This window comes from Triturus cristatus, chromosome 2_1 (assembly GCF_964204655.1).
Source record: "Triturus cristatus chromosome 2_1, aTriCri1.1, whole genome shotgun sequence".
Classification (NCBI taxonomy): domain Eukaryota; kingdom Metazoa; phylum Chordata; class Amphibia; order Caudata; family Salamandridae; genus Triturus; species Triturus cristatus.
Genome location: NC_140581.1, coordinates 884,690,419 through 884,703,116, shown reverse-complemented (window position 1 = coordinate 884,703,116; position 12,698 = coordinate 884,690,419).

Here is a 12,698-nt window from a genome sequence, read left to right as displayed (position 1 = left end):
GGAAGAAGCAGAGGAAGGAGAAGAAGAGAGAACCAAGTACAATGGGAGGACCCACAACAGAGAATGAACACCAGGAGCATGTCAAAAGACAACTAACCAGGAACTAGTAGAGGCCAAATATTGTAACTAATTTTTCAACATGGACACTAACAGAAACACAAAAAATTATACTGAATAGACTAGGCTTCGTATCAACCGCCAACCTAGACAAATTCCGCTTGCATTGTGAACTCTCAGAATTCTTCAGGAAATTGAAATTAAAAGCCCTCTTCAAAAAAAGGACTCAGCGGAAATAATTCTCCCAAAAGAAGACACAGGACCCAACATTACATCAAAATTCTGTTCCCTTACATCCGCGGTACCTACTGAAAGAGTCACCTTTGAACAGGTGGTATACAAGGAGATTGATACTGTGAAAAGAGATCCAACTAATGTCTAGCACAACATGACAAAACTGAAAACAACAGCTCTAAAGGACTTGAAAGACGAAATTCAAATAATAATAAAAACCAGCAGGCAAAGGAGGGGGTATAGTTCTACAAAACCTTGAGGACTATAGACAGGAATGCGTGCGCCTCCTTACAGAAGAAAAAGACTACTGAGTTTTCGAAAATAACCCCACAACCAGACTGCAAATAGAAATAAAAAAAACTGGTGGAGAGAGCTGCAGAAAGAAATTGGATATTAACAAAAGAAGCAAAATTTCTCAACACTCCAAATCCCCAAATTCCTTATTTTTACACCATACCCAAGATCCTCAGAAATAGGAATCCCCACCCCCCTCCGGGCAGATACCATTGTTTTAAGAATTGGATCATCACTAGAACCTCTATCTTGCTTCTGCAACTTTTGCTTGAGACCTTTAGTTCAATAGACAAGCACTTAATTAAAGGACACCAAGGATCTACTCGTTCTTCTACAGGATATGGAATTTAATCCGGCAACCAGCACCCTACTATCCCTAGATGTGGAGAGCCTGTACACCAGCCTACTCCAAGACTCCACACTGGAAGTCTTAAGAGAAACTCTGGAATGGGAGGAATGGAATTTTATGACACCAAAACATTTCATATTGGAATGTGCCAGTCTCGCATAAAGAAAGAAAACTACTTTGAATGAAGACAAAACCTACCTACAAATGTTTGAGGCATCAATGTGCAGTACATTCGCCCCCAGTGTAGTGTGTCTTTATGTATACAGCTTTGAAACCAGACATATGCTACACAACGGATATAGATGCAGAAACAACATACAACTTTGGAAGCACTACATAGTTTATATTCTAATAATTTGGAATGGAGATAACACATCTATGAGCAAGTTTCTAGCATGGATAAATACATCCAACCCCAACTTAAAGTTTACTCATACAACCAACAAAAGTCCATAACCTTCTTGGATGTCACCATATGTGCTGATAATGGAAAATTAGGCACAAGGACATACCAAAAACCTACCCACAGAAATACCATGTTGAAATTTGACAGTTTCCACCCGAGAGAAAATCTACTGTATGGGCACATTCTGAGATTGAGAAGAAACTGATAAAAACAACGACTTTTTACTCAAGCAAGAGAACTTAAAGGAAAACTGTGGGATCGCAGCTATCCTGAGAGCATCTTCAAAAAATCCTACAAGAGAGAAAGAAACCAAAACAGAGATGGTCTCCTACAACAGATCAACAGAACTGATGACTCTTTTCCACTAACTTGTGTAACAACTTTTAACACCATTTCCAATGAATTACAAAAAATCATGAACAAAAATTGGTGCATTCTAACATCAGACAAACTGAAATGGGAAAAAACTCTCTTCTCCTTCAAAAAATCCAAAAGCTTAAAAGACGCACTGTTAAGACCCAGACAACGGAATGCGAAGCCTGAGGATGTAAGAACTACATTACGAAGCCTATAGGGGCCTGCCAGAGGTGATGGGCCACCATCCTTGTGGAAACTGCAGTGTCTGTCACCTGCCAGAACAATGAAAACCCTGAATTTAGAATCAGGCAAAACAGGGACACTATGCAGACATACCAATTGCAATTCACCAAGTGTGGTCTACCTTATCACGTGCTCCTGTGGATTACGCTACGTGAGGATGACCATGAGAAAACTTAATACCTGAATTAAAGAAGACAGGAGCAACATGAGGTGCAGAAGGAGCACAATGAAGATGATGGACTACTTCATCAATCAAGGACATACTCACAATGATATGACCTCGGTAGTAATAGAACAATTGATCTCTGCAGAAAACTTGGAAAGCCGCCTTTTTGAAAAGGAACAATGCTAGATATACCAAATGTCAACACAAAAAACAGGCCTAAATGACAACATTCTTTGTAACAATGTCATTTAGTACCTGACCCACATGACTTCACTTCTCCACAAACAAAAAAATTTCGCAGATATGAAGAAAAAATGTACCTCCACAACATAACCTAGTACTGAAGTATTGCCATAATTATGGTGCAGCTCTACATGGAGAAATGAACACAAAAAGGCAGAAAATATTTAGAAACACCCAATCTTCTCATAAATACATGATCTCACTTCTCCTCGAACCAAAACCCGGAGATATGACAGGAACAGACATACCCCGACTATATAACCTAAAAGTTATATAATTCCATAATTATATTGCAAAGCCACACAGAGAAATAAATGCATTGACCATACCATTGTCCCTTAAAAAAACGCCTCATCTTGCCTAACCTCCTTGTCTCGACTTACCTAAAAGCATGGTTTGTAACACTAATAGTTATACCGTAAATGTTAAAATCCTAGTAACAAAATCCAGGAAATTCTCAGTTCTCATTTCAGAGGCAAAAGGTGTTAGGTCACACCACTTCCGTCGCTCTGCACTCTCAAAAGTGCTTTGTTTAGACGCATGCAGTCACCATCGTCTTTCAGCAAAGGAAATCAAAATCTTCTGCTTCCTTGGCACATTCGAAAACATTTTGTTACAGTTTACTAGCACAGTTATCCACAAAACTAAACATTTCCTCGGACACTAGGAAGTTCCGGTGATACTCGTAGCCATCGACAAGGAAGGAACACAATAGTCACTATGAAGACTAAAATACATTTTTCTGCATTTTGCGTTTAAAAAGCAAATTAACCCTAAAAGTAGTTTTGATGCCTTCTCTGTATAGCATGCAGTTTTCTCCAGAAGAAATAAGCAGACTCAGTTATTTGTTCACAATAAATGCTAGATCTCATTTGTAATTTTTCAGTTTTTCTATTAATCTAAATAAAACACAAACATTTTAATTATTTTTCTATGTAATTAATATTGCTCGTGTTATCGCTGTTTCATTCACATTGCTTATGACGTTATCATTTTTTCTTTCCTTGCTGTCTTTCGTGCATAAACTATTTGTCATTTTCATGCACCTTTCTCATTTCTGTCCCAAACTCTGAAAAATAATATTTTCACATTCTTTGTTAATCATTTTCCCACAATAGGAGGTTTAATCTGAGCAGGTTTATTTACGGAAAACCCTGCTCCATCACTGTCAGGTCTTTATCTTCACTATAACTGTCTCTCTCTCCTTCTATTACTTCATTCACCTCCACAATTCCAAACACCTGCTTGGACATACCATGAATAGGGACACAGGATACTACAGTTATACTGAAAGCTAATAGGACTGCATGGCAGAGAACACTGTAGACTTGCACTAATTGCTTACATTTACCTCGCTAAAAAAAATATTTTGCTTCTTGGAGACAACACGGTGTCTTTCAGATGCTGAGCCAGACACTACAGAATGTGAAGAAGCAATGACCTGTAAAACAGGAAACAGTGCTACAATAGCAGCAGCAGGGTCTTTTGTCACCGAAGCTAAAGAGGAGTACAGTTACTGGAGGGTGTGGACCTGGCAATGATGCTCTATCTGCATCCCAATAGTAAACTCTATTTGCTCTGAAGTCAGCTTCTGTCACCAAGGGACAACTTTCACTTTGTTCATGTGGGTTGTCAGCATTACAGAGAGCAGCCTGTGGTTTAGAAGATCATTTCATGTTCCCCTTCAAATTAATTGACAAAATTCAACTTTTTGCTAATACAGTACCTATCTCTTTAAGTAAAGATGCTGCTCTAAATAAAATGAAGAACATCTGCAATTGATGTATTATCTGAGGGATTTGCAATCAGCATCCTGCCCCATTAATATTATTTGGACAAGATTCTGCGAATCCTACTAAATTTCCATTTTGCATTGTGATGGTTTTGTACATTCCCTACAGGACAAGATTCTGCGAATCCTACCAAATTTCCATTTTGCATTGTGATGGTTTTGTACATTCCCTACAGAACAAAATGAAGACTGGGTCATAAAGTAGTAAGTACACAAAAACACCAATACTTTGCACCCGATTGTTTCTTCAGCAGGCCCATTGTGTCTCCAGAATAATATTACATAAAAACCACTGCTCTGAGGGCTAAAACTGGCACTTAGTTAAATGCTTTTCAGAAAAAAATTAAAAGCTTTTTGGCAAAGGTGAAAAACATTTCCCAAAGTATCAAGGAGGTTTTCTATGAAAGACATTTTTAAAAAATTGGGTTTCTGGTTGCCAGAGGTATGCACTTGTCTAAGCAGTTATCACAATCCTAGTTATGGTAAGTCAGATAGACACCCAAAATCAACTCGTAGCTTGCCACAGAGCAGTTAGGCTCAACTTAAGAGGCAATGTGTAAAGTATTTGTGCAATACTTAATACAGCAAAACAGTGAACAAATATAGCTTAATTTATTGAAAATAACAAGACAAAAATGACAGAAATCCAATAAGTAGAACTAGAGTTTTGAATTTTTAGAGAATATCTTGAAATACAATGCTTAGAGATATAAAGCGCCAACCGGGGCTATCTGGTCATGCTGGACCGGGTCAAGTCTGAAATGTCAAGCTGACCAGATTGGAGCGCTGGTCAGAAAAATGAGCTGCAAACAGTACCTTCATTAAGGAAGCGTCAACATCAAGGAGCAAGCTGTGAGGAGCAGTTGGAGGCTATGCATTAGCGTTGATCCATAACATTGTAGGCGATGCGTCGGTTCCAAGTCACACAGTTTGAGGATGAGTTGGTGTCGAACCCCTGGCAATGAGGCACTGCATTGTTGTTGAGCAGCGCTGTTGGTGCTGAGCTGCCCTTGAAGTGGCGCTGCATCGGCATTGAAGGGAATGCATCAGTTCTGATCGGTAAGTGGATTCTGTGGAATACATCCAGAGAACCCACTTCCATTGGTCAAGGACTGTATTGGCGCCACAGTTGGCAGAGTCCAGAGGCTGTAGCAGGGTTTAATTAAGTATTTGGTGTCCCTGATACTTCAGAACAGTTAACAAGCCCTTGGAGTCACTTTGTTCTGGGTATACCAGGCAAGGAGGGCAGGAAGGCAGACGCGCCAGAGCAGGAGTCCAGCAGAGTGACAGTCCTTTCAGCAGCACAGCAGTCCTTCTTGTCCTCAGGTCCAGAAATGCACTTAATTGGTGGTGTCAGGGGTCCAGCCTTATACCCAGTGGTACTTTTGACATGGGGGAGACTTCAAAGAGAGGCCTTTGAAGTACAAAATGTCCTTGCCCTTCCTGTCCTGGCTCTAGACTCACTACAGGGGGTGCCCAGCTCTTTGTGTGGGGACAGGCACAGCCTTATTCAGGTGCAAGTGTCAGCTCCACCCTCCCATCCTACCCAGGATGACCCTTCATGATGTTAATGGCCCATCAGGATGTAAAATGGCCCATCATGCACAGCTCAGCTCCATTTGTGTGTGACTGCCTACAGGCAATGCAAAAAGCCCAGCTATCACCCACCCCAGACGTACATTCAGAATAGGGCAGAGGCACAGAGTAGTTAAAGTAAGAAAACGTTCTAAAAAGGGGCATTTTTGAGACTTATAACTTACAATACTACGTTATCATAAGTTGTGATTTTAAATTGTGAGTCCAGAGACACCAAACTCAAAACATCCATCTTGTCCCAATTGGAAATGACACTTATAAATTGTTATAAGGTAATCCTAATGTTAACCTATGGGAGAGATAGGCCTTGCAGCAGTGACAAATTCATTTAAGAGTTTTGTACTACCTGGGCATGTACAACTTAAAAGTAAATGTACAACTTTTTAAATACACTGCGCTCTGCCCTTGGGGCTGTCAAGGGCCTACCTTGGGGTTGACTTATATGTATTAAAAAGGAAGGTTTTGGCCTGGCTAGAAGGTTAACTTGCCAGGTCGAAATGGCAGTTTAAAACTGCACACACAGGCTCTACAGTGGAAGGCCTGAGATATGGTTCAGGAGTTAGTTATGTGGGTGGCACAAACAGTGATGCAGGCCCACTGGTAGCATTTGATTTACAAGCTCTGTGCATATGTAGTGCATTTTACTTGAGACTTAGAAGCAAATTAATTATGCTAATTGTGGATAAGCCAGTGTTACCATATTATAAGTAGAGAGCACATGCACTTTAGCGCTGGTTAGCAGTGGTAAAGTGCCCAGTATCCTAAAGCAAACAAAAACGAGTCAGAAAAAGGAGGGGAGGAAGGCAAAACATTTGGTGGTGACCCTGTAGAAACCAGCCATTTCCAACATGACTTCCTCTCTAGCCTAAAGCCAGGATAGACTACTCAATACCTTGATGGAATTCCCTGCCTAGGTGATCGAATGTGGACAATGGCCCACTACTGCAGGGGCAATTGTCAGTTCTACGCCTCATTGAACTCAGTTGGATCCCTCTGACTGTACTCTCCTGAGCCGCTGCCTGGACCCAAGGTGAACCATTCTATCCATCTGTGGACCCCATTTGTGCAGCACCTAACCATAATTTGCTCACAGATGCGGCCCAGTACTCAGACAGTACCACCATGGCCAACAAAGTGATGTGTCCCATTCCACACCTTGGGTCTGACTTCTGTCTCCAACCCAGGAAAAACTCTGCCCATAAGGACAACAACCTAGAGAAATCATTGACAGCTGTCCAGAGCCAGTCTCCAGGCCACACAGGGGTCTCTAATCTCTGTGGTTTCAAAAGTGGGTGGCAATAGCCCCAGCTGCCTTTTACCCTTTTTCCACTTCACCTCCCACCAGTTCCGGGGTAGTGTCCTAAGACTGGTCAATCAGCCCAGAGTCTGCACCCTGAGAATGAACAGGAGACAGGTATTGTCTCTCCCTCACCCTGTTCATCCCTCTGGGTTGGTACCCCCAGGAAATTGAACTCTTAGGGCGCTGTGGGTGGCCGCCCCTTCCAGTTTCCCTGACACTGGGGGCAACTCATGCCCCAGAAAGCATCTGGGGACTATGACCCTTCTCTGGGTCACCCCTTCCCACCCCATTCTAGGGAAACCAGGGCCAAAGGGCAGAGGAAGTGCTGCCCATGGACTGGAGTAACCCTATACACCCAGCCGGTGAACTGCTCTGGGGAAACTAGCCTTTCAACAACCATGGTCCGGCTATCCCTGATGTCCCTTATAGCAGTGGCTGTAACCCCGTTGACTATCACCTGGTGGAAGTGATGAAACCCATCCTCAGGGATCACCACCTCAAACTCTGAGTCCACCTCCCAGCTAAGGGAGATCACTTATTGGTCTATCACATGCCCCTGGGGATTACTTACTCCGAAGGTCACACAGACCACCCCTGTAGAGGGACTACCAGTGGGTGGTTGCTTGTGTCCTAGCTGGGAACAATCACGGCAGTGGGGTTGAAAATGGGGCGCACTGAGCCACTGCCCTCCAGAATCTCCTCCCTGTTTCTCAGAAGGGGCATGGGAACCCTTTCCTCCCCCTTTACCCTGAGACCTGTCTGTGTCTTCCTTGACCTCCTCCTCACTCTGCTGGGGGTGCCTGACCATACCACTTGGGTTCACTACCATTTACCTTTATGTGGACTCTGGTGCTTATCCAGAGGTCAGCCTCTTTAGCAAGCACCCTGGGGTCAGAGAGCCACCTGTCAAAAAGGTGTTGTCGCAATTCTAGAAAACAAAGACTGAACATGTGCTCTCTCGCAGTCAAATTAAACAGCCCCAGGTTATCATTTACCTCACTGCCCTTCACCCAACCATCCAGTGCCTTGCAAAAGGAATCCACACAATCCACCCAGGTCTTTTGGGAAAGCTTCTGACTATCCCTAAATTTCTGTCTGTACTTTTCTGGGGTCAACTCAAACTTTCTGATGAGGGCCTCCTTCCTGATGGAATACCTAATCCTGTCACCTCATCTAGGGCAAGTAGGGTGTCCCTCCCTTCACTAGGAATGTGCCTCCGTAGACTAGCTCTCCAATCCTCCTCAGGTACCTCGTGCATCTGTAAAGCAATCTCCCCGGCCTCAAATCATTAGTCTATGTTGTCTCCCACCACAAAGGCTGACACTAAACCCTTGGGTATGTGGACCTTCCTGTCAGAGGACACCGAAAGATTGCTGCCACCACTGGACTCTCCTTGCTTAGCCTTGAAATCCAGATAATTTAGGTGCCTCTCGTGAGCCAACCACTCTAGAGCAAATCTCTCCTCCATGGACAGTTTTTGCTGCTCCTTCACCAAATTATTTTATTTTCCTCTTCCTCCTTGTCAGTCTCTTTCTCTTCTCCTCCTTCATGGCCTACCTGTTTTGCCTTTCCTCATATCTAAGCTTGGTCAGCTAAATCAGAACTTTCTCTCCTCCCTCCTGTCTTCCAGCTGCTTCGGAGACAGGATTTTAGATGAAATGCTGCTCCCTGCCCTGGGGGAACCCCCATTCCATTGACTCCCTTCTCTACAGACATTTCCAGATTCTGCAGTGAATCTGGCTCCATATCTTCCTCTACTTTCACCCCATCCTCCTCCTCTGGGTTCGCAGGTGCATCCAGGGTTTCCAACCAGGCCCTCAGCACCTTCCTGGTAGAGACCATAGTGGAAACCACAACCCCTTGCAGAAGGTTTTGAGCTGGGCCACAAAGTAACTCTCCAGCTCACACTCCATGGCTGCAGGTGCAGCTTTAGAACCTCCAGTGAGTGATATGATTTTAGAAAAAATGCCAATAAGGGGGAATAAAAAATGTTAAAAGACCAATCAGAGAGATGAGAGAGTAGGGAAACATGCCAATAAGGATCAGAAACAATTAGTTCAAATTGGTCATGAAAGTGGATGGTAGTGTACACCAAACTGCTGTAAGGCACTGTACAAACACAAGTCCTGTTCTCACCACTGATCACCAATGTTAGAAATTGGGTTTCTGGTTGGCAGAGGTATGCACTGCCAAACAGGAACCACAATCCTACTAGGGGGTGTCAGATACGCACCCAAAATAACCTGTGCTCACCCCCTGGTAGCTTGGCAGAGAGAGTCAGGCTCAACTTGAGCCAATGTGTAAAGTATTTGTGCAATACTTAATACAGTATAACAGTGGACAACAACACACCAGGTTAAAAGAAGCAGACTTACTTTACTGAACATAACAAGACCAAAATGACAAAAATCCAATAAGTAGAACCGAAGTTATGAATGTATAAAGAATATCTTGAAATACAGTGCTTAGAGTTATAATGCACCAATCGGGGCTATCTCGTTGTGCTGGACCGGGTCAAATCTGAAAAGTAAATCCGACCGCAATGGAGCGTGGGATCGACACAAGAGCCTCTCAGGGCCCGTGGCAATCATTACCTTCACGGAAGAAGCGTTGATGTCGAGGAGCAAGCTGCGAGGAACAGTTGGAGGCATCCGTCTATTCCGAGTCACACAGTTTGGGGATGCGTCAGCATCGCATCCCTGGTGATGAAGGCAATGCGTCATTGTAGAGCTGCACTGGGATATCATTGAAGCAGAGATGTGTCAGCATTGAAGGAAATGTGTCAGTTCCGACCGGCACAAAGTCGGCAATGAGTACATTCTCAGAAAACCCACTTCCAATGGCTCAGGATTGGATTGGCATCACTTTGCAGGGTAGGACTCACAGTTGGCAGAGTCCAGAGGCTGTAGCAGGGTTGAATGAAGTATTTGATGTCCCTGAGACTTTAGAACAGTAGGCACGCCAATAAGTCCTTGGAGTCACTTGGTTCTGGGGATGTAGAGATTCTGGTTCATTCCCTCTCACTACCAGTAAAGGAGGACAGCAGGCAACAGGCACAGTAGAGTAAGAGTCCAGCAGACAGACTTCCTTCCAGCAGCACAGCAGTCCTTCTTGGCAGGGTGTCCGCAGGTTGAGAAGTGTACTGAGTTGGTGGAGTCAGGGGTCCAGTCCTTATACCCAGTTGTGCTTTCAATGTGGGGGATACTTCAAAGAGAGCTCTTTAAAGTACACAAGGTCCCTGCTCTGGCTCCAGACTCACTGCAGGGGAATATGTAGCTCTTTGTGTGGGGACAGGCACAGCCCGATTCAGGTGAAAGTGTCAGCTTCTCCCTCCCATCTGTCTAGGAGGACCCAACAGAATGTTAATGGCCCATCCGGATGTGAATGGCCCATCATGCACAGTTTAGCTCCCTTTGTGTGTGACTGTCTAGAGGAATGCACAAAGCCCAGCTGTCACCCACATCAGACTTGTGTCAGACACAGGCAGAGGCACAGAATGGTTAAAGTAAGAAAATGCCAACTTTCTAAAAGTGGCATTATCAGACTTACAACTTAAAATCTGACTTTACCATAAGTTGTGATTTTAAATTGTGAGTCCAGAGACACCAAACTCGAAAAATCTATCTTGTCCCAATTGATAGGCCTTACAGTACCTGGACATGTAAAACTTAAAAGAACACGTCCAATTCTTGTAATACACTGCACCCTGTCACTTGGGTCTGACTAGGGCCTACCATAGTAGTGACTTAAATGTCTTAAAAAGCAAGATTTGAGCCTGGCAACGGGGTTATCTTGCCAGGTCGAAATGACAGTTAAAAACTGCACTCACAGGCTCTACAGTGGCAGGCCTGAGGCATGGTTAAAGGGCCACTTATGTGGGTGGCACAATCAATGCTGCAGGTCCACTAGTAGCTTTTCATTTACAGGCCCTGGGCACATGTAGTGCACTTTACTAGGGACGTATTGGTAAGTTAAATATACCAATTGTGGATAAGACAATGTTGCCATATTTTAAGTACAGAGCACATGCATGTAGCACTGTTTGGCAGTAGTAGAGTGCCCAGAGTCCTAAAGCCAACAGAAACGAGGTCAGAAAAGGGGAGGAGGAAGGTAACATTTTGGGGGTGACCCTGAAGAAGGGGCCATTTCAAACATAGATCAAGTATTTTTTTTAATGTAGTGCCTATTGATTTGTGTCTCTTCCACCTAACCCTGCTCTTATAATGCCCCACTCATTTTGAAGTATGTGTGATTCAATCATCTAAAAACTGAAGTGTGCACACTTGTAGTCCCTAGGATTAAACGGTCACGGACGGGAGGCCGGCTGTTCCCATACAACGCAGCTAAGGTCTGGAACCAGCTTCCAGACCCTATTCGTCTTGAACTTGACTATCTCAGGTTCAGGAAGCAGTTGAAGACCTTTCTTTTTCCATGATCAGTGGTGAATGATAAGATGTCACAGAAAGCGCTGAGATGCCCATGGGTAGCCATGCGCTATATAAGTGTGTATTCATTCATTCATTCTAGTTGATTTACATACAATCCAAGAATCAGTACATATATGATAGCTCTATATTTTTTTAACTTGAGCTCATTTCTACCACCTAGCTTCTGATAACCTTGATTGTAATGATCCAATGCTTAATGTCAGTAATTTCTCATCATCAAATGACCTTCAGGGGCAATCAATCAACAAAACGTAATGCCTGCTTAGTACACTCAAGTATCTTTATTCATCCAACTTAGTTCCACATTTATTGAAAAGCACCCATAAATCCCAGAGAGAGAAGTTACACGGGCAGAAAGTGCAAATGTTCATGTTGCATTAACTTTGTACTAGCAAATTAAATTAGCATGCTCTGCTAACAAAAACAGGCAAAAGTTGTAAGACAGGTCAGTACGAAACATATTAATCCCAGTGCTATACTTCTCTTCTTTCCGATAAAGGCGCTTGAATACAACCTGCCATTTTTGTTTTGAAAGATAGAGGTGAAAGTTGTTATAGTGAACTAAAAAAGTGAATAAAAACAGAGCAAGAAAGATAAGAAGCATAATTGTGCAAGTTTTATTGATAAGGTGCCCACTGGAACTTCACTCTGATAGGAATATCTGACAGCCTAAATGGAATTGAAAACAAGCATTTGCAATGCAATCAGTGTCACCTTTGGGACCTTATATGTGTTTGCTATGCAACACATTAGTCTAAATTCTGAAACATCTACTGTTCTTTAACATGGAGGGAAAATAAGCACCAAACTGCGTGACATGCCAGTTATGGGAACACATGGAGATAAATATTGCCTTTCAGCAGGAAATAGTATGGTCCAAAGCTCTGTTTTCAATTTAAAATCAGGGTCTTTGGTGGTCATATCACTGAAAATACAAGATTTGAAAAAAATACTATAGTCTACGGGTGCTCATGGAAGACAATTTCAAAGGACTAGAATCTAGAGAACGCTAAAGTGATTCTGGTATTTTAATGACCTCTGCTGGTCGTTTTCTATCAAGACAGTTAAATAGAGGCAATTGAACAAGCGGAAAGCAATTCTGGTACTTTACTGACCTCTGCTGGTCGTTTTCTATCTAGACAGTTAAATAGAGGAAGGTGAACAGAAAAAAAAGTCCCTAAGCGGAAGCAGACAAGTCCTAGGGCTGATCTCC